General features: G+C 42.3%; 1 protein-coding gene across 5 annotated transcripts in view; it reads left to right on the forward strand.

Moving 5' to 3' along the window:
• ZHX1 (zinc fingers and homeoboxes 1) overlaps positions 1–22,407 on the forward strand; it is a 120,766-nt gene that overhangs the window by 92,877 nt on the left and 5,482 nt on the right. The gene's annotated exons all lie outside the window — the stretch shown is intronic.

Below are 22,407 nucleotides of genomic sequence, written 5' to 3' on the forward strand. Positions count from 1 at the left end.
AGCTCATCAGCTGACCCTTCCCAAAGCATAAAGATGTCATCAATATATCGACACCATAATTTGGTGTTGATGAACCAGCTAGATGAGTAGACATAAGTATTCTCAAAATGAGACATAAATAAATTCGCTAATGAAGGGGCACAGGACGCCCCCATAGCAGTGCCACCACATTGTTGGTAAAATGTATTCTGAAAAACAAAAAAATTCTGTTTCAAAGAGATTGAGAGGAGTTGAATAATAAATGCTGAGGGGACCAAATGTGGGCGTGGACGGGACTCCAAAGCCATGTTTAAAATTGTTAAAGCTTCTTCTTGTGGTATATTAGTATAAAGGGATTGTACATCCAGTGTTAATAGAATGGTGGAATTAGTGGGATGAAATTGTTGAAGAATATTCAAAAAATGAGTAGTGTCTTGTATAAATGATTTTGCAGAGGGCACCAGCGGATTCAGAAACAAGTCCACATATTGATTAACACGCTCCAATAACGACCCTTTAGCAGATACAATAGGCCTACCAGGAGGGCAGGTCAAATTTTTATGTATCTTTGGAAGGGTATATAGGAAGGGGAGACGAGAAAATTGTGGTGTCAAAAACCCAAACTCATTCTGAGTAAGAAAACCTAACTGAAACCCTTTCCCAGCCACTTCCAAAATCTGCTCTCTGATATTCTTAGAGGGGTCCTCTGATAAAGGTTTATACACAGATACATCTTGAAGTTGTCTAGATATTTCAGCTATATATTGCTCCTTATCCTGCACTACAACTGCACCACCTTTATCCGCCCGGCGTATGACTATTTGATCGTACCCTTGCAATTGTTTCAGGGCATTTTTCTCAGCCATAGATAAATTCCAGGCTGGAAAAAAGTGTTTTTTTTGTTTAACTTCAATATCGTGTAAGACTAGATTTTTGTAAGTCTGTAATGCCGGGTCAATAGGACCAGACGGAGTCCAGGAAGATTTATCCCGAACAATAGATCTATCTTGCTTACACTCTTTATCAGAGAAAAAAAGCCGTAGTTGTAGCTTTCTAAAGAATCTTTCTAAGTGGACTCTAAATTCAAACAAATCAAGTTTTTTCTCAGGTACAAAAGTGAGACCTTTAGCTAATACATCCATCTCTATTGTAGATAAATGTACCTGAGAGATATTAACTACTACGCTGTGGTCTGCTGCTGGGACCTTGTTACTGGTCGAGTATTGTTTGCAAATCTCCCCCTGTTTCTTCTCTGACCTCTTTTTCTCTGCCCTCCTCGCCCTAAAAAATGTCTAGACTGTCCATCACTTGCAGATGATCTTTGTGCATCTTCCACAAAACTTCCAATCTTGATTTAGACGTCATCGAAAATGCCCCTCCAAATATAATAAAACTCTTGAATTAATTCACTTAGGGCAAGATGTTCTAAAATTGCCATTAAAATCCTGTGGGTTGCTATGGTGCCAGTAAATTATCTGATTTCAAAACAACGACCAATGCTCCAAAAATCTTGCATGCAAATGAGTCGTGGAGGTTTACAGAAATCCCATCTGATCAGTCGTTTGAGAAAACAACTGACACATGCACAGAGTCAGCAGGGGAAGTTGAAACATGTGTAGGGTTGGCAGGGGAAGCCTTGAAGCAGCCTCCTGCCGCTCAACTAACTGTTCAGGGCAGGAAGAATAGTTGTGTTGTATTTGGGTTTTTTTTTACAGATGCCATTTAAAAAAAAAAAAGAGTCATGCCAGCCCCCTTCCCTACCTCTACCTAAGCCAATTAACCTTATCGAAGGTTTTAGCCGCATCAAGCCCTACTAGGAGACCAGGATGACTGCATGCCCTGGAATAAGCCATCAACACTCTACGAACATTGATAACTGAGTGGCGCATTTTCACAAACCCCCCTTGTTTCAGAGTCACTAGGGTGGGTAGTAGGAGAGCCAAACAATGTGCTAATATACGGGCAAAATTTTTTATATTTACATAAAGGAGTGATATGGGTCGATAAGACTCCAATTTTAGTTTTGGCTTGTCTGGTTTTGGGATCAAAGATATTAAGGCTTCATTAGCATAACGCGGCAATGTGCCTTTTTTCTGTGTGGTCTCATAATAGGCCAAGAGGGGACCCCCCCAATAGAAAGAGACAAGATTTTATAAAACTCTGGAGAGTACCTATCTGGTCCCGGTGCTGTACAAGGCTTTTGAGTCTTTATTGCCTGTAATACTTCCTGTAATCGTAAAGGTCTATTCAAGAGAGCTAGTTGTGCTACTGATAACTTTGGCATACCAGCATCTTCCAAGTAGTCGGACACATCAGGACCAGTATAAGTTTCTGGAGCTGCATAGAAATTTTTAAAATATTAGTAGAAACAAGCAGAAATATCCATTTGCTTAGTCAAGTGTCGGCCCCCAGTGTCCCGCAACACTGAAATATACCGTAACCCTCGCCAATGTTTTGTAATGTAAGAAAGTAACTTTCCAGCTTTGTTACCATATTTGTGATAGTGATATTTACGATAAAACAAGGATTTTTTTGCCCGGTCATGAATCAAGGCATTGAGGACAGTCTATCCGTGAAAATGTCCGATGTACCCGGGACTGATTTGTATAATTATGATTGGGGTTCAAGAGCCGCCAGGGGTCTAGCAATCCTAGGGAGTGACATAGGTATGGTATACCCTTAGTCTGTTTTATTGGAGTAACACCACCAGGATTAGACCTATTAAGATTTGGGTCCATGCCCTGATTAAAGTCTACAATCATCGGTAGTTCGGAGTCTCTAATACACATATTAACCAAATAGAGGTGCCTGATAATTAAAGATGCATTCCATTGAGTAAGTGATTTAATTTTTGGGGGGGAGGGAAATTGAAGGTAAAACATGTCCTTGTCTATCAGTTGATAAAGAGACTAATTCTAGCAGATGTGGTGGTCCTTGGCCATATAAAATATTAAAAAGTCATACAAAGCTTAAAATTTATCCTTGCGTTTATTGACAACCAATGTAATTTGATAATATATGATGTAATTCTACCATGTTTCGAAATCGAAAAGATCATCCTAACTGCAGTACTCTGTACTGTCTATTAGTGCTAAGAACATAAGCATCGCCTCTGCCGAGTCAGACCATAGGTCCATCATGCCCAGCAGTCCGCTCCCGCTGCAGCCCCCCAGGTCAATGACCTGTAAGTGATCTATTACTCTAAAGCATTTTGTATTGTATAATAACCCTCTATTTGTACCCTTCAATCCCCTTTTCTTTCAGGAACTTGTCCAAGCCCAAAATCGTACTCTGCTCTACCACCTCCTCTGGAAGCGCATTCCAGGTGTCCACCACCTTCTGAGTGAAGAAGAACTTCCTAGCATTTGTTCTGAATCTGTCTCCCTTCAATTTTTCCGAGTGCCCTCTAGTCTTTGTTGCCCCCGCCAGTCTGAAGAATCTGTCCCTCTCTACCTTCTCTATACCCTTCATGATCTTGTAAGTTTCTATCATATCTCCTCTAAGTCTCCGCTTTTCCAGGGAAAAAAGCCCCAGCTTGTCCAGTCTCTCAGCATACGAAAGGTTTTCCATGCCCTGTATCATTTTTGTTGCTCTTCTCTGGACCCTCTCAAGTATCGCCATATCCTTCTTAAGGTACGGCAACCAGCATTGAACGCAGTACTCCAGATGCGGTCGCACTATCGCCCTATACAGTGGGAGGATAACTTCCTTGGTTCTGGTAGCGATACCTTTTTTGATAATGCCCAACATTCTGATCGCCTTTTTTGAGGCTGCCACGCATTGTGCTGCCGGTTTCAGGGTTTTATCCACCATAACCCCCAAGTCCTTTTCTAGGTTGCCTTCCCCCAATATCATCCCCCCATCGTGTAATTGTACATCAGGTTTCCTTTCCCTATGTGCATGACTTTACATTTCTCTACATTGAAGTTCATCTGCCATTTAATTGCCCACTCATTTAGTTTGTTCAGGTCCCTTTGAAGTTCTTTACATTCCTCAACTGTTCTAACTTTACTGGAGAGTTTTGTGTCATCTGCAAATTTTATAATTTCGCACTTCGCCCCTGCTTCCAGGTCATTAATAAATAAATTGAACAGCAACGGTCCCAGCACTGACCCTTGCGGGATGCCACTTGTGACCCCTTTCCAGTCAGAATAGTGACCTTTTACTCCTACCCTCTGTTTCCTGTTCGCCAGCCAGTTTCTGATCCATCTGTGTATGTCCCCTTCCACTCCATGGTTCCACAGTTTCCTTAGTAGGCGCTCGTGAGGTACCTTGTCGAAGGCTTTCTGGAAGTCCAGGTATACTATGTCTATGAGGTCACCTTTGTCCAATTGTTTGCTTATCCCCTCAAAGAAGTGCAGTAGGTTCGTTTGGCATGATCTTCCATTACAGAAACCATGCTGGCTTGTTCTCATCAGCTTATTTTTTTCTATATGCCCATTGATACTATCTTTGATTAATGATTCGGCCATCTTCCCCGGAACTGAGGTTAAGCTGATCAGTCTATAATTCCCTGGGTCGCCTCTGGATCCTTTCTTGAAGATGGATGTAACATTCGCTATCCTCCAGTCTTCCGGGATTACCCCTGTTTTCAAGGATAGGTTACAAATCTGCTGTAGTAGCTCTGCTATTTCGTCTCTAAGCTCTTTTAGTATTCTCGGATGGATTCCGTCTGGGCCCGGGGATTTGTCAGTTTTTAGTCTATCCATCTGTTTGAGTACATCTTCAAGGCTTACCTCCATGCACGATAATTTTTCCTCTTGATCCCCCTTGAAGATCTTTTCTGGTTCTGGCACGTTGGATGTGTCCTCTATTGTGAATAACGACGAGAAGAACGTGTTTAATCTGACCGCCACCTCCTTTTCCTCCTTTACCACTCCCTTCCTGTCTCCCTCATCCAGGGTCCTACCTCCTCCCTTGCCGGTAGTTTCCCTTTCACATATCAAAAGAATGGTTTAAAATTCCATGCCTCCTTGGCAAGTCTCTCTTCATACTCTTTTTTTTTTGCTGCTCTGACCACACGGTGACATTCTTTTTGATTCTTCCTGTGCTCTTTCCAATTTTGATGCTTCCTGTGCTCTTTCCATTTTTTTCTGATTCAGGAAAAAAAATTTCAATTTGATTCAGCCTATTGAATCGATTTTTCGATTCGATTTTCCTGCCCAATTGGGTATTTTTTTTTTTTCAAACATCTTGATGGGTTTATTTTATAGCCTCTTCACCCCTTTTATAGCCTCTTCACCCCCTTTGCCCTCTCCTACCCACACTGGCACTGTGGTGTAAACAAAATAAACAAAAATGACCTTTCCTCTCTCTGTTAAATCCTAGCTCACATTTGTGGTCTAACACCAGCTCTGGCAGTATACACATTTCAAATCTGACATACTGTAATCACAAAACAGAAAATAAAAGTGTTTTTTCTACCTTTTGTTGTCTGGTCATTATTGAAATCATGTCGGTCCCAGGCTCTGGTTGTCTTCTGATAACTCGCTTGCCAGGGTCTCCTGCCCATTTGTCATTTCCTTCTTTCTCTGTGCTAACCATCCATCTTCCATCTCTGTCCTCCCCTGGAGGTCTGGCATATTTCCTTTTTTCATCTCCATCCCTGCAGCTGCAGCAGTGGACTCCCCATCTCCAGATCCACCATCTTTCCTTTTATCCCAGGACAAGCAGGCAGCATATTCTCATGTATGGGTGATGTCACCAACAGAGCCCCGGTACAGACCACTTTAAAAGTGTATCCCCACTTTAAGTCTTTAGAAAGTTTGCGATAGCCTAAACTGCGCATGCGCGAGTGCCTTCCCGCCCAACATAGAGCGCACGGTCCCTCAGTTTCTTAGTTTCCGCGGGGCTAAGAAGACGCGTCTTTCAACTGCTGTTGAAATTTTTTCATTCGCTACCTTCCCGCTCTTGCGGATTCCTGACTTTTCAGTCAGTTTTATTTAGTTTTGTTGTTCTTTATTATTTTGTTAAAAATAAAGAAGACTAAAAATTTTCGTTTTTTTCCCTTTCATCCACCTTGGTCTCCGGGTTTGATTTAGCTGAGGCCGTTTTTCCATCAATGTCCCAACCTCAGACAGGTTACACATCAGTGCTTTGGTGAAAAATTGTTTCTATAAACTGAGAATGATCCGTTCATTGGTTCCCCTTCTCGATTCATTTTCGCTCAATACTTTAATTCATTCTCTAGTGATTTCAAAACTAGACTACTGCAATTCCTTGTTAAAGGGGGCATATCTTAAGGATATAAGGCGCCTCCAAATCATACAAAACACTGCAATAAAGGTAATCTCAGGTTCAAAAAAATTCGATCATGTTACACCTCTGCTTCAAAACGCTCACTGGCTACCAATTTCATATAGAATTACTTATAAAATAGCACTATTAGTCTTTAAGACAATAAGAAATAATACTCCTGCATTTATAGATAGGCTTCTGATTCCTTACAGCCCGTCAAGAGTTCTCAGATCATCCTCACAAGCGTCCCTATATGTTCCCTCTTTAAAAATCATCGGTACTCGCCGTGACCTGATTTTTTCGGTTACAGCCCCTACTATTTGGAACTCACTCCCTCTTTATTTAAGACTTGAACAAGATTTGAATAAATTCAAAAATAGTTTAAAGTGTTTTCTTTTTAAAGAAGCCTTTAACTAAAAGTTTATTTTTCGGTTGATTCCTAATCTCATCGTTTTGTATTAAACTCTGATTATATATCCCCTTTTTTTTAGATTTTCAAGTTTGCAAATTTTTTTCTCACATCATCCTTATGTTCTAACCTAATCTGATTAACACATTATTTTTTTTTTTTTATTGTATTTTTTCTTTTCCCTCCTTTCCTACTGTTCCATGTGTTTGTTACCCCAGTTCGTTTTTTAATTTTTAAGTAATTATTTTTATTTACGATGTATTTGTGATTTAAGAAATCCAATTTTATTTCTTTGTAAAACGCTTTGTATCCTGAAAAGCGTTTAATCAAATAATTTAATAAACTTGAAACTTGAAACTTGTTTTAGAAAGTGTGGACACTGTGCTCGGCCCATTTCGGTCACTAATCCACATCGCTGGTGCCTCCAGTGCTTGAGGCCTGAGCACCGTCCAGAGACTTGCTCTCGTTGTTCTTCCCTGCAGAAGACCCTTAAAAACCACCTCATTCAGCAGAAACTACTTTTCAGTGCAGCTATGGAAGGAGACTCAACACCGGTCTTGGCATCGGTGGCGCCATCCAAATCGACACCACAACTTTCGGCATCAGGGGAGCCATCTGCGGTGTCACTCTCATCATTGGGTAAGCCAGCTAAGAAGCCTTCCCCCACCTCCTCAGGGTTTTAGTTCAAAGTAGCAGGGATTCAAGTCCTGCCGACCTCGAGAAGACCCAAAAAGCGCTCCGCTCCGATATCAGTGAGTGCCTCTATATCGGCCTCCTCATCGCCGGAGCGTAGAGCCGAACCGAAGGTACTGGCAAAATAGTCAGCGGTACCAGTGCTTACTCTTAAGCAGCAGATTAAGGAATTGCTGCAAGAGGAATTAAAGGAGCAATTCCAACTGCTGATGCCGACCATGTCGACACCTCCAGTGCCAATCAGGTCTGAGCCCTCAATACTGGTAGAACCTGAACAGAAGTCTCCACCATGTCTCATGAAGGAGCCGACACTGATGAGCCGCCGACGCCAGTCATCCTCAGCTCAGATGTCACCTGAGACCGTGTTGGTGCAGTCAGGGAAGGCTCTGAAGAAGTTGAAACATCTCGAGCCTTCGACACCGAGTGCTGGGCACCGACCCCAAACAACTCGGGATTCGGATCTCTGCTTCCAACTCAATGCCTGCAGTTCATTGGGGCAATCCTAGACACAACTCTCATAAGAGTGTTTCTTCCTTTCCCACCACCCCAGGGTCCACCAGCTCTCCCTTTCTCTTCCCAACTATACTCCTATCCATTATCTCTATCCCCCACCCCTTCTCCACACCATCCATTGTGTCCAACTTCTCTCCCTTTCTGTTCCTTCCCTCCTTAAACCCCATTGTCATCCATCTCTCTCCCAGTCGGATCCTTCATCATTTTCAAGGAAGCATGCAATCCAGATTTTTACCCAGTACTCTGCTGTTTGTTCCCGTCCTGTTCTCACTAGTTTCTCTTGCTGTCTCTTTTTAACATTTCCTCTTCCCCCCCCCAACCAAACTCCAGCAGTTTCTCTGACTAGCTCCAGTCCCCACAGGTCATAAGAACATAAGAACTGCCATCTCCGGATCAGACCTTCGGTCCATCAAGTCCGGCGATCCGCACACGCGGAGGCCCTGCCAGGTGTACACCTGGCGTAATTTATAGTCCACCATATCCTTATATGCCTCTCTTAAGGAGATATGCATCTAGTTTGCTCTTGAAGCCTAGGACGGTTGATTCCGCAATAATCTCCTCTGGGAGGGCATTCCAGGTGTCAACCACTCTCTGAGTGAAGCAGAACTTCCTGACATTAGTCCTGAACCTGTCCCCCCATAGCTTCATTACATGTCCTCTAGTCCGTGTCAAATTGGACAATGTAAATAATCTTCTCTGCTCTATTTTGTCGATTCCTTTCAGTATTTTGAAGGTCTCGATCATATCCCCACGCAGTCTCCTTTTCTCAAGGGAGAACAATCCTAGTGTTATAAGTCTGTCCTCGTATTCCAGTTTCTCCATACCCTTCACCAGTTTTGTTGCTCGTCTCTGCACCCTCTCCAGCAGGTTTATATCCTTCTTTAGGTAAGGAGACCAATGTTGGACGCAGTATTCCAAGTCAATCTCTCTCCCTCCAGCCTGTCCCACTCATCTGGGCCCAGCAGTTTCTCTGACTAGCTCCAGTCCCCACAGGTCAATCTCTCTCCCTTCAGCCTGTCCCACTCATCTGGGCCCGCTCACAGGTCCAGAACTCTATTCTCCCAATCCCCACAGGATCCTCTTCTTGTTCGCTGCACTTTCACTCTTGGGGTCACATGGGCAGTGCGAGTGAAGCAAACACGATGCCTTCAGCGGCCCTGGAAGCCTATCACTCAGCTACAGTTTCCTGTCCCTGTATAGGCGAGAATTCTCCCAAAGATGCACAACATGTCTTTCATCCATTCTGACCCTATGACAGTTGTCGGTGGAACACTGTTCTCTCCATTAGCCGCTGTTCCGCCCTACCCGAACCTGCTCCTTGCTCTGCACAGCACACAAATTCCGACTTCCACAGCGCATAAACCGTGGCAGGAAACCAAACCCCACCCTAACACTCAAAAGGCAGCCTTCTTCATGGTCAGATACTGTAGCAAAGGAAAAGCTTCCGGGGCTCACAAAGGCAGCGTTTTTTTAATGCTGCCCGCAGCCCTGACGGTGAACACATGCAGTGCAGTTGGGGAGCTAGCAGGGTAAGTAAGTACTGGATCCCGCAAGGGGTGTGTGGAATAGAGCTCCGGACAGATGCGCAGGTCTTGCATTGAAGACGACTGGCATAGCCTCATGAACTTCCCAAATGACCCCCACCAAATCGGCAAGGCCAATTTTTTGTTGTTTTTTTTTTTAATGAATCGATTCGAATCAATTCACCCAAAGTGAATTGGTGAATCAATTTGAATCATAAATTGGGCAGCACTACTGTCTATAGCTTCTTAAACATCTTCTTTGCACATCCCAAGTACTGTATGCTATATTACAATAATCTATCAAGGAAAATATAAGTGATTGAACTATATTTGCAAACACCTCCTAAACAATTCAGGTTGTGCTGAAAAGCAATAATGTATACAATTACAATGGTTCAAAATTTATAAAACAAACTCCCTATCCTCACCACCTTCTTAATCCTGAAATCCAAACTATATGAGAACTCTCCCATCAGTTTTCAAAGGCCTCAGTGAACAACCACATTTTAGTTGCTTACAGAAAGATAGATTATATTGTCCTGGAGCAGAACCAAGGACTGGGAATTCCATACTCTGGGATAAAGGTATCAAACATCAATACTAGAGGACCTGCAATACTAGAGGGCCCACAGTCCAGTCAAGTTTTAGGATATCCCTAGAGAAATGTATTGGAAAGATAGTTTATAGTTTAAGGTTGATATGTTGCCATTTCTAAAATACAGCACCATAGTCAATTAGAAAGAAAGGAACTCCAATAATAAACAGGATAGAAATAGGACAGCATCCTTCATATCATGGGGGGGGGGTCTGTCCCAGGTGCAGCCCATAAGGGGGTGCTCCGATAACTCCGAGGGCCTGCACTAGCATCAAGAACTTCTTCCCAGCAGTGGCAGCAGCATTCACAATTCTTTTTGGCATCGGACCTTCCTCTCTGCTGGGTCCCGCCTACTTTCTGTTTCTATGAAAGCAGGACCTGGCAGAGAGGAAGGCCTGACACCAGCAAGAGCAGTGAGTTGAGAACATTGCACTGCCGACTGCAGGGTGAGAAAGGAAGGGAAGGGGGAAGGAAATGCTGCACCCAATTGGGGAGAGGGAGGTAGGGAGAAGGAAGACCAGGGAAGAGAGAGGAGATGAAAGACAGATGCCAGACAATAGGGAATGGAGGGAAGGGAAGGAAAGGAAATGCCAGGCCAGGCCATGGAGAGGGAAGGAAGAGATGCCAGGGCATGGGGTAGAGGGAAGGAAAGGAAAGGAAACTGAGGTGCCAGACCATCGGGAAGGAAGGTCTTGCAGAGAACGGAAAGAAGTAGATGCCACAGCATAGAGGGAGAGAGATCCCAGAGCATGGAGGAAGGGTAGCAGATACGAGACCACAGAATGAGTTGGGGTGGGAAGGAGGGAAGGAAAGGAGAAAGACTTGCCAGAGCATGGGGGAAGGAGTGGAGACGGAAAGAAAAAAATGGAAGGGACAGAGAAAGAGGGCGGACGCTGGATGGAATAGAGTGAACAGAAAATGAGGAAAGCAAAAACCAGAGATGACAAAAGGTAGAAAATATATTTTTTTGTTGTTGCTGTAGAATAAAGTATTATTGTAGCTGTATTGGTAAATATTTATAAATAGAAAATTGAAATAAGGTAATCTTTTTATTAGACTAATTTTAATACAATTTTACAAACCTTTGGAGACCAATATCCCCTTCCTCAGGCAGTGGCATGCCAAGGGTGGGGGATGGTTTGCCCCGGGTGCAGTTCCTAGGGCAGGGGTGTCCAATGTCGGTCCTCAAGGGCCGCAGTCCAGTCGGATTTTCAGGATTTCCCCAATGAATATACATGAGGTCTATTTGCATGCACTGCTTTCATTGTATGCTAATAGATCTCATGCATATTCATTGGGGAAATCTTGAAAACCCGACTGGATTGCGGCCCTCGAGGACCGACATTGGATACCCCTGTCCTAGGGGGTGCTCCTCCAATCCAATCCCTTTCTATATTGGGGAGGGAGGGGTGTTTAAAAATGATCAGCACTCGGTGTCACATACCCTAGGTACACCACTGTCAAGAAAACTACACTATTAAATAAAGCTACACATTACTAACATTCACCCTGAATAAAACATCTACAGATGCCCAGTACTGGCAACTTAACATATATCTCCATATGTAGTTTTAAATAAGTGGATCTTGAGAGCTGCTTTGAATTTAGGAAATGAAAGCTCAAATCAGAGTGGGTGAAAGCGAGTTCTGTAAGACTGAAGCTACATAGTAAAAAGCCAAATAACCTAGTGAAGCAAAGCCTTGCAGGTGATGCCAAGGGGATATGTAGTCAATGGTTATTCAGTGATCTGAGAAGTTGGGAGAAGCTTTATTGGATTATGAAAAAGATAAATATGTAGGAATTCCTGTAGATAGAGTTCTGTAAGAGTCAAGACCTTATGTTGAATACAATAGGCTACCAGGAGTCAATGATTCTGAATAAAGAGGGGGAGTAATTTGAAAAAGCTTGACTGGGTTTTGGCATTCCGCTACTGCTTTAGCAGCCAAAGAGTCAGAAGTCCAGTCTTGGATGCTTTGCATTTGCAATCTGGCTAGCAACTAATTATAATGACTGTTTTGATTAACTCAGATTGCTTGCAGGAAGAAGCCAACTGAATTTCAGTTTGAAATATGGTTTTAGCCATAAATTGGGATTGTTCCTCCCAATATCTAAAAATAGCTGCTGGGACCTCCTGCAACAGTAATTTTGACTGTGGATCCGGCATGGGACAGAGCGACACGTTATTGTTCTTGATCAGAGAGGGAAGTGTAGACCAAGAGGTCTTCTATAGGTGGGCCCAGGAAGGGCCTACAAGTGGTTGGAGGGTAGAGCTTGTTTGTGTGTGTGTGTGGGGGGGTGACTTGGGGATCTACTGGATCGCTTTAGTTTCAGTCAAAACCAAATGACAGATTTCAGCCACAGATTCAGTATCAGTCAAAACTGAGAATCCCAGTTTGTGCTTGCAAGCAGAGGGGAATAATCTATGGAATAGATTTAATTCCCCAACTATAAAGTGTTCTTTTTTCAATTTCAAACATTCTATTTAAAATTGTATTTTTTTAAATAACTACTGTACCTGAATATAACTTATCTTGAACTACTGAGAATAAGTCTTCCCTTTTATGTGTATATTACTGTATATCAGTGATTCATAGTCTAACTTTAAAGTACTTATAAACTGTGATCAAATAGCAACCTTATCTACTCTTTATCTCCTCTAGAAATTACCAGATATCTTCTTTTGTAATCCGCCTTGAACCACAAGGCAATTGCGGAATAGAAATCTCTAATGTAATGTAATATAGGAGGTAATTCTCAATAGATTGTCTGAAGTTACACACCAGGATGATGCACACTAAGCATAGTTGCATGGGGGAATTATATGCAAAATTCTGTAGTTTCTAGCATTTTTACACAGAATTTCCTCATCAAGCCTCATCCTCCTTTATCCTTCCTAATGGCATACTCGCTTTTGTCTGTCCCCCTTCCCACCCTCTCAAATGACACATTCACATTTCTCTGTCCCGCTACTTCATTGTACTCCTGGAGCTGGTTCCTTTCCCTGGCAGAGAATGCACAGCAGGAGGCAGAAGAAATGAACCATTGCACATCAAGTCACTTCCTCCTCCTTTTGCTGCGCAATCTTTATGAAGGAGGGGAGGGAGAAAGACCTGATTCTAGCCCTGAGCAGAATTCTCTGTGTTTTGCAGGGTGGGGGAATTCTGCACTAATTCTGCCTTGCACAGTTATGCAGAATTCTCCAAGAGTAATGCTAGCATAAATTTGCATTTATGCACCTAACTTTAGGTGCTAACACTTATGCCAACCAAATGGCAGGTGTAAATGCTCATACATAACTGTAAGCAGGTGCATAAATGCTAATATTCTATAATCCACACTGTAACTGCCTGGCACGCCCTTGACCCACTCATGTCCATGCTCCCCTTGGAGCTGTGTGCTATGGAATTTGAGTATACAACTTATAGAATACTAAAGTTCAGTTTTGCATATAACTGCCAATTAGCACCAATTAGAGCAAATAATTGGTTAAGATCACTTAGCATCTAATTAATCTATGACTTTTTGCACACAACTGACCTTATTCTATAAATTGCATGCTAGTCAGAAATTTGGGCATGCAACTTTCTAGAATTAGGGCAACTGTGTGCAGCCATTTTCATTTTAGGATGATGAACAGAAAGAACAATAGAAAAGTAGGTAAATGCTTGATGTAATTTATATTAAATAAGAAATTTTCCTCCGAGGTCAAGCAGGACAGATTTTTACACTTGGGTGATGTTATCCCAACGGAGCCTGGTACGGATGCTGCCCAGTGCACTATAGCTTTAAGAGGCTTTAGCAGTGACCTCACCACGTATGTGTGAGTGCTTGCCTTCCCATATAAGCACAGAGCCATCAGGGAAAGATTCTCAAAGCTAAAAGGTGCCTTTAACGTGCTCGCTAAACTGGTTCCAGCCAGTTTAGCGTGCATGTATTTATTATTAAAACAGCTTACCGTGGTTTTTTCCGAGTTTTCTAGCAATCTCCGATACTGCCATGCAAATGTAGTACAACGAGGTCATTAATTTTTAATCTGTGCTTGAGCGCTGATTGGCTAAGGAACTGACAGGAGAGTAAGGTTTGATAGCTCAGAACAGCAACACACATAAAAAAACCCCAAACAAACCCCAAATTGAATATTGGCAGGAGAAATGCCCAATCTCTCCTGCAGAGCTCACACAACCTCCGGACACCCACCCCTGGCAGCGGGAGAGATGCCTACTCTCTCCCGCCAAGCTTGCACAACTTCTCTGATTGGCTCAGATGCCTAAGGCCCCTCCCACAAGAGAGACCTTAAGAAACCTGGGCCAGTCAGAGCCTTGGTACCCTCCCCAGCGCATCCCAGGATGCACCGGGAAGGGGAAGGCCTGCCAGCCAGAGAGTAGGCATCCTCCGACCGGACTTCCTGAATAAGGTGGGGGGGGGGGGCAGAGAGGTTGGAGGGGGCACAGGGGGAATTGTCAGAGGGGGTTGGGTGAAGGCAGGAGGGAGTGGGCATCATTCCTGCTGCGGTGGGGAGTAGAGTCTGGGGATTGGGCACGGCAGAAAAGAGTGGGCATCTCTCCCACTGCCAGGGATGCGTGTCCAAAGGTTGTACAAGCTTGGGAGAGAGTGGGCATTTTTTCTGCTGCCAGGGGTAGATGTATGGAGGTTGTGGGAGCGCAGTGGAAGAGAGTGGGCATCTCTCCCGATGCCAGGGGTGGATGTGGAAGTTGTGCGAGCATGGCGGGAGAGAGTGGGCATCTCTCTTGCCAAGCTTCGATTTTTTTTTTATTTTTTATATGCGGGTGTATTCTGCGAATATGATGATTGCTACCACCAGCGACTCATCTCAAGTAAATTTAGCGAGCCTATGCTCTGCTCCATGAACCTCATTTGCATGTGCTGTTTTTGGAGAATGACTCGCCTTTTTAAAATCATTACAAGAACAGCTTAGGACAGCTGCCCATCAGTTTTTACCACAAAGCTTTGAGAATCTTCCCTTCAGTCTTGCCTTTTCTGTGGAGCAGGGAGGTTGTGTCTGGCTGATCTCCTTTTGGAGATTGTGCCCTCCTATGGGAGTATTTTTGCTTCCTTGGTTATTTTTTTCCTGTAGTCCCTTATATTTTCTTATCATTTTAGGCATTTTCAGTTTTATTTTTCATGGCCATCTTAGACCAGAGCACCAAGCTCAATTTAAGATTATCCCCTCTTTTGCTTCACCATTGAGCCTTTTGATTTAGCTGTGGTTCTTATTACCATGTCCCAGAAGACCCCTAGTGGCTTCAAGAGATGCACCCAGTGCAATCAGGTGATATCCAATATTGATACACACAATTAGTGTGTGGGGTGCTTGAGGCATGACCATGACCCATCTAACTGTGTTCTATGTTTAAAAATGCAAAAAAGAACACAGCGCATCTGGACTGCCAAAGGAAACTTTTTGGAACCTTGGCATCTAGTCCATCTGCATTGGAAGCACCAACCCAGATGGCTGCCAGGGCACTGTCTGATAATGTAAGTGTACAGTCATTGAGGAGGTCTCCACCTCCCTTCATGTTAGGCACTAGTAGTGGAACCAATCTGCATTGGATCTGTCACCAAAGATGCACATGGATTCAACAGTATTCTCTTCAGAACCAAGAGACCCTGATGTGCATTATTGGGCAAAGACTAAGAAGCATCAATATTAGTCCCCTTTGCATGGTGCCAGGAGCTTGTTATTCAAGAAGTGCTGGCCCCGCCAGGACTGCTCCACCATACAGCCTAGAGAATGACACGGTGACAAAATTAGTCACCGTTCCTGTCCCCGCGGATAACCGTGGGAAATAATCCCATGTCGTTTTCTTGTGTCTATTTCAACCTCAGTCCTTCTACACCAGCATTCTTCAAAGCAAAGCTTGTGGGTTAGTGGTTGTGGCCATTCATACTCTGATTCTTCCCTCTCTCCTTAAAGAATGACATGAAGATGGTTTCCCGCGGTTATCTGCGGGGACGGGAACGGTGATGAATTTTGTCACCGTGTCATTTTCTACCTGGGATCTTACTTCCAGTATGGCACCAACAACTCAGCAGGCTGTCTCCACACCAATACTGGCCCTGGCTTTACCGATGTCTGTCCTCGATGACCAGTTCCAGGCCATGATGAGGGAAGAGTTAGCAGGCTTGCACCAGTGTCTGTGCCACCCCATGCACTAGTAACTCCACTTGACGACAAGAAAGGAGGCTCCCTGGATGATCGCCCAGACAGTCAAGACAGGGGCAGCTTCAAGAGATCCATCAGGATTATTTTACTGAGTCTGGCATGAAGGAGGTCTCTCAGAGTAGATGTTCTGTGGCATACCCTTGGACCCCTCTCAACATGATGCCATTTCCTTTAAGTTGGAATCGAAGGACAAACCTAGGACTAAATTGTTCCAAGTTCTAGAGTTTTATTCTCCGCCCAGAGATGCTGTGACAATTTCACTAAACTAAACTAAAACTTAGTTTTATAGACCGTGTCATCAACCAAGAGGAACTTGACTCGGTTTACAATAATGTAAAACATAATACATAAATTTGACAAGAAAAAGTAGACTGAAATAGTTAATTTCCAAAATGTTTAGCAAATAAAAAAGTTTTCAGAATTTTCCAGAATAAATCAAAAGAATTTAAACTTCTTAATGTAAGCAGTAAAGCATTTCAGAATTCGGTTAATTTAAAAGCAAAAGAATAACTAAATCTCTTAAAGGTTCTGTTTTTACCACTGAGAGAGGGAAATGTAAGTTTTAATTTTTGAGAACTTCTGGCAAGATGAGATCTATGAACATTCAAGTCTAAAGGAATCAAAGTGGCAAAATGCCAAACAGGATCTTAAATGTAATACAAATGCACTTAAATTGAATTCTGAGATACACTAGAAGCCAATGTAATTCCTTGAGCAAAGGGGTTACATGATCAAATTTACTCTTACCGAAAATAAGTTTAGCTGCAGTGTTCTGTATTAATTGAAGTCTCTGCAGACTGACCTTTGAAAGACCCAAATACATTGAATTGCAGTAATCCAGCCTTGACAAAATGATTGATTGAACCAATACAGAGAAGTGTTGTTGGTGAAAAAGTGCTCTCACTCTTCTCAGAGCATGGAGAGTGAAAAAACACTTTTTAATAAGCGAGTTTAGTTGGTCCTTAAATGTAAGTGAAGAATCGATAACAATACCTAGTATTAACGAGGAAAACTCAATTTTCGAAGATTCTCCTAAGATCACAGCAGAAGGGATAGAATCTAACTTTGGACCAAGCCATAAAAGCTTAGTCTTTGCAGCATTTAATTTCATCTGGACCATTGTCGCTCAGGACACAAAATTCTCCAAAACGCACAAATGAAGAATTGGGAGAACCCTGTCTGTGCAGGTGGCACCAAAGAAGGTGGATTCCATGTTTTGGATCCAAAAGATTCCATGTTTTGGATTCAGTTGATGCACCATTTCCTGGTGATAGAATGCACTCTTAAAAGGGCTAGGAGTTCCGAGTCTCATGCTTTGGCACCCCAGACAGGGAGGCCCAAACCCTGGACTCTCTTTGGGAGAAAGGTTTATCAGGCCTTGATGCTAGTCCCCTGCATTCAGGATTACCAGCTTTACATGAGCATTTACTTACAGTTCTATGTATATAGTATCCTAGACTTTGCAAATATTCTTCCACTAGAGCAGGCCGCGGAACTGCTCCAACTGACCAAAAACCAGAAGGACTGCCAGAAATATCTAGCCAGGGGCACAGATGATAGCGGTACTAGAAAAGGTTCAAAGAAGAGCAACCAAGATGATAAAGGGGATGGAATTCCTCTCTTATGAGGAAAGACAAAAGAGGTTAGAGTGTTTCAGCTTGGAAAAGAAACATAGAAACATGATGGCAGATAAAGGCCAAATGGCCCACGCAGTAACCATTATCTCTTCCTCTCTCCAAGAGATCCCACGCTTTCTTGAATTCAGACACAGTCTCTGTCTCTACCTCCTCTTCCGGGAAACTGTTCCATGCATCTACCACCCTTTCTGTAAAATAGTATTTCCTTATATTACTCCTCCTGAGCCTCTTAACTTCATCCTATGCCCTCTCATTCCAGTGCTTCCTTTCAAATGAAAGAGACTTGACTGATGTGCATTTATGCCACGAAGGTATTTAAACATATCTATCATATCTCCCCTTTCCCACCTTTCCTCCAAATTATACATATCTTTAAGTCTGTCACCATACACCTTATTTTTATTTTTTATAAGTTATATTCTGCATATCCAACAATTGTATACAGATTACTAATTATTCAGGTACTCGAGCATTATTCCCTAACTGTCCAGCAGGCTCCCACTCTATCTAATGTACCTGAGGCAATGGGGATTAAGTGACTTGCCCAGGGTCACAAGAAACAGTGCGGGATTTTATCCCACAACCTCAGGGTGCCAAGGTTGTAGCTCTAACCACTGCACCACACACTCCCACGCACCATTTTAGTAGCCTTCCTCTGACCAACTCCATCCTTTTTATATGTTTTAAAAGGTGCGGTCTCCAGAATTGTACACTACCCTCTGTCGTCCTGACCCAGCCTGTCACTTTTGGGCCCATCCCGAGAGCACTCAGTTTATTTATTAAACTTCTGTGGAACACTGTCAAAGGCTTTGCTAAAATCTAAATACACCACATCTAGTGCACTCACTCTATCCAATTCTCTGGTCACCCAGTCAAAGAAATTGATCAGATTTGTCTGACAAAACCTACCTCTAGTGAATCCATGTTGCCTCTGGTCCTGTAATCCACAGAATTCCAGAAACTTGACCATTCTCTGTTTTAAAAGTGTTTCCATTAATTTGCTTACCACAGATGTCAAGACTTACTGGCCTGTAATTCCTTACTTCCACTTTTGTGTAGAGGGACCACATCCGCCCTTCTCCAGTCCTCTGATACCACTCCCGACTCTAGAGAAGCATTGAAAAGGTCAGTCAGCGGAGCCACCAGAACTTCCCTAAGCTCCTTCAACATCCTCAGATGTACACCATCTGGCCCCATTGCCTTGTCTACCTGTAATTTAGCTAGCTCTTCACAAACACAATCATCTAAAAATCGATCAGAGTTTACCATTACTCTATCCCTATTCGTGTTTGTCTTCTACAGTCCTGCTCCCAGCACTTTAGCTGTGAACACAGAACAGAAATATTTGTTAAACAATTCGGCCTTTTCTTAATCAGCTTCTACATATTTCTCCCCTTCACCTTTGAGTCTCACAATGCCACTTTTGCACTTCTTTCTATCACTGATATATCTAAAAAATATTTTGTCTCCCTGTTTTACCGTATCAGCTATTTTTTTCTTCCATTTGTATATTTGCTTTCCTGACTACTCGACCAGCCTCTTTTTCCAGATATTTTTGCCTGTCTTCCTCTTTCTGCGATCTTTTGTAGTTTATGAAAGCTCACCTCTTATTCCTTACCTTCTCAGCTACTACTTTTGAGAACCAAGTGGCCCTCTTACTTTTACTTACTTGCCTCACAAAAAGGTCTGTCACCTTTACATAACTCCTTTGTTTTGCCCATTGCATTTTTACTTCTTCCAGATGTTCATATTCAGAGAACAATTCTTTGACATAATCCCCCAACCAAAGTTCATTTTTAAAGTCTAGTACCTTTACTTTTGAATGATCCCTCTGTATACTCATCTCAATATGAAACCATGCCATGCAGTGATCACTGGATGCCAGATAATCACCCACTGTAACATCAGAAACACTTTCCCCATTTGTAAGCACTAAGTCCTGTATGACCCCATCCCGCATGGGTTCCATTATCAACTGCTGGAACAGATCTCCTTGTAGAGAATCTAGAATCTCCCTACTTCTAGAAGACCCTGCAATAGGGATTCTCCAATCAATATCTGGCATGTTAAAATCACCTATTAGTAAAACTTCCCTTTTTTAGATATATTCTGAATGTCTACTATTAAATCTCTGTCCACTTCTTCCATCTGTGAAGGAGGCCTGTATATCACACCAATGTAAATATATTTACCATTTCCTCTTTCCAAATTGATCCACAGTGCCTCTTCCTTGCCCTGCAGATCCTGCAATTGTGTGGCTTTAATAATATCTTATAAAATGACATGATTAAGTTAAATAATTAATTATGTGCTCAGTGACGTGAACATTCAAATATGCCAGTGAAGGGCTAAAAGATGTTCAACTCCTTACTTCATTGCACAGCCCTCCCTGCCTCCATTACGAGAACATAACTTGGACAATGTATGTATATAGTAAAAAAACTACTTAGCTTGATAGATCTTGTAAGTTCATAGAAGCTCATGTAATTTCCAAGCCGGGGGGCACTGATGCAGGAAGTGCAATGGCGTTATTAATTAGCTCCACTGTTCAATATTATCAGAGAATGGCTTAAATCTTCACTTAAAGCGTTCCAGCAACCCTTCAAAAGATACTCTAAGATAATGTCTTCTCATTCCATCTCTTACATTTCTCATATAATAATAATAATAACAGTTTATATACCGCAGTACCGTGAAGTTCTATGCGGTTTACAAAAGATTAAGCGAAGGTACAAATTGATTGAACTTAAGAGAGGTGGAAGAAAGTGATTAATAGGACAAGAAAAACAGTGTTGGGGAGAAAGTGATTAATAGGACAAGGTAATCATTATTGAGGAGAAAGAGATGAGTGGGTCAGTTGTCTAGATACTTTAGGAACAGGTGTGTTTTTAGATGCTTCCTGAATTCCTCATAAGTAGTGGGTGAAAGCAATTGTTCTAGATCTTTGCCCCATAATGCTGCTTGATGTGAGAGAAGGTGTTCATGGTGTTTTTTCAGTTTGCAACCTCTAACTGGGGGGAAACGAAGTTGGAATGTGAGCTTCTCTTATGTCTGTTGGCTGAGAAGGAGAAAAGGTCAGTTATATATTTAGGGGCAAGTCCATATAGTGCTTTGAAGCAGAAGCAGGCAAACTTAAAACTTTACGCGTGCTTCTATTGGTAGCCAATGCAATTGCTGGTAGTAGGGTGTCACGTTATCGAATTTCTTTAGCCCAAAGATTAGTCTGACTGCTGCATTTTGCATTAATTGTAAACGTCGCATATATCACAATCATATTAGCTGTTACGCCATAGACCTCAGAACCACCACCACTCCTCTGTCCGTTATGATATTATTCATTGGGGAGCTTGTGCAAATCTTCACTGGTCAAAAGCTTTATAGCTTTATCCATTAATATAACTTTCAACATGAAGTTCTCAATTACTCCACTTTTTTATTTTTTTTTATTTTTTAAATTTAAGTTTTGATTTTAACTTTTCACTTACCTTATAATAGTATTCGCTTCTTTGTAATTTGGTGATTTGCAGTTGGACCCGACATGTTTCGCCTCAGCTTTGTCAGGGATTCACTCTATAATAAATAATATTAAATATATTAAAATCTCTTATCCCCTCCTACTATTATCAGAATGTACTTTGAGAACATTATATTTCATTCTTACCCTTAGGTGCAGGAAAGATCCACCTCAAAATAAATTACTTCAAATCCATAATCCTTCATTCATATAATCCATGTAAAACAGTAAATCCACACACTGCATCCTCAACACAGATCGTGTTTCGAGAAACTCAAGAGGAAGATAACGCTGAAAAAAATGAAAGCACACAGAAAAAGCTGTATGAGCAAAAAAACTCAAACTGAAAAGCAGTTTCAAACTTTAATTACAACTAAACTTAAAACAAATGTTAGAACTTCCTTACCGGGTGGAGAGCAGAGACAGCACATAGCCAAGAACAGCAATGTGTGTTCAGCCAGTTGGAATCACATGATCACTCACAACGGAAGTGAAGTTTAAACACACAGAGAGAGCTGACGTCAGTAGCTCAGGTGAGATGATCAGTGAGGCTGGGAATAAAAATGTAACAGCACACAGGACAGTGACTTTCACAACATGAAAACTCTAAAAAAATCTGATTAAAACACGCATACAGTTCAATGTAATGTAAGCCACTCAATTTCCCTGTTAAGCCCATGAGGGCTAACAGCGTCCCATGCAAAAATTAAATGCTGTTCATGGTAGGTGAGAAGCTGAGATATATTCCCTCCATTCTTAGGGCAGAACTGTTTTATTACACAAAATCTCAACTCTGTTAGCAGATGATTTGCTTGGCCTCAATGTTCCACTAAAGAGGAGCCAGTTTTATTGGTTCTAATGCAACTTAGATGTTCAGCAATGCGGATCTTTACAGCTTTCTTCGTCTGTCCAATATATAACTTGCTGCAGGGGCAAAAATCCCATAGAGCACTTGAGCTGAATTGCAGGCAGTTTTGAATCTCAATTCATAATCAATGTTGACATTAGGAATATGAATCCTATGAACATTCATAGAGAACTGACAATATTTACAAGCCCCACAAGGTGTTCCTGCCCGTGTCCTGTCAGGAGAAACTTCAGCTAGTTATCAGGGACCATTTGA

This window comes from Geotrypetes seraphini, chromosome 2, assembly GCF_902459505.1.
Source record: "Geotrypetes seraphini chromosome 2, aGeoSer1.1, whole genome shotgun sequence".
Classification (NCBI taxonomy): Eukaryota; Metazoa; Chordata; class Amphibia; order Gymnophiona; family Dermophiidae; genus Geotrypetes; species Geotrypetes seraphini.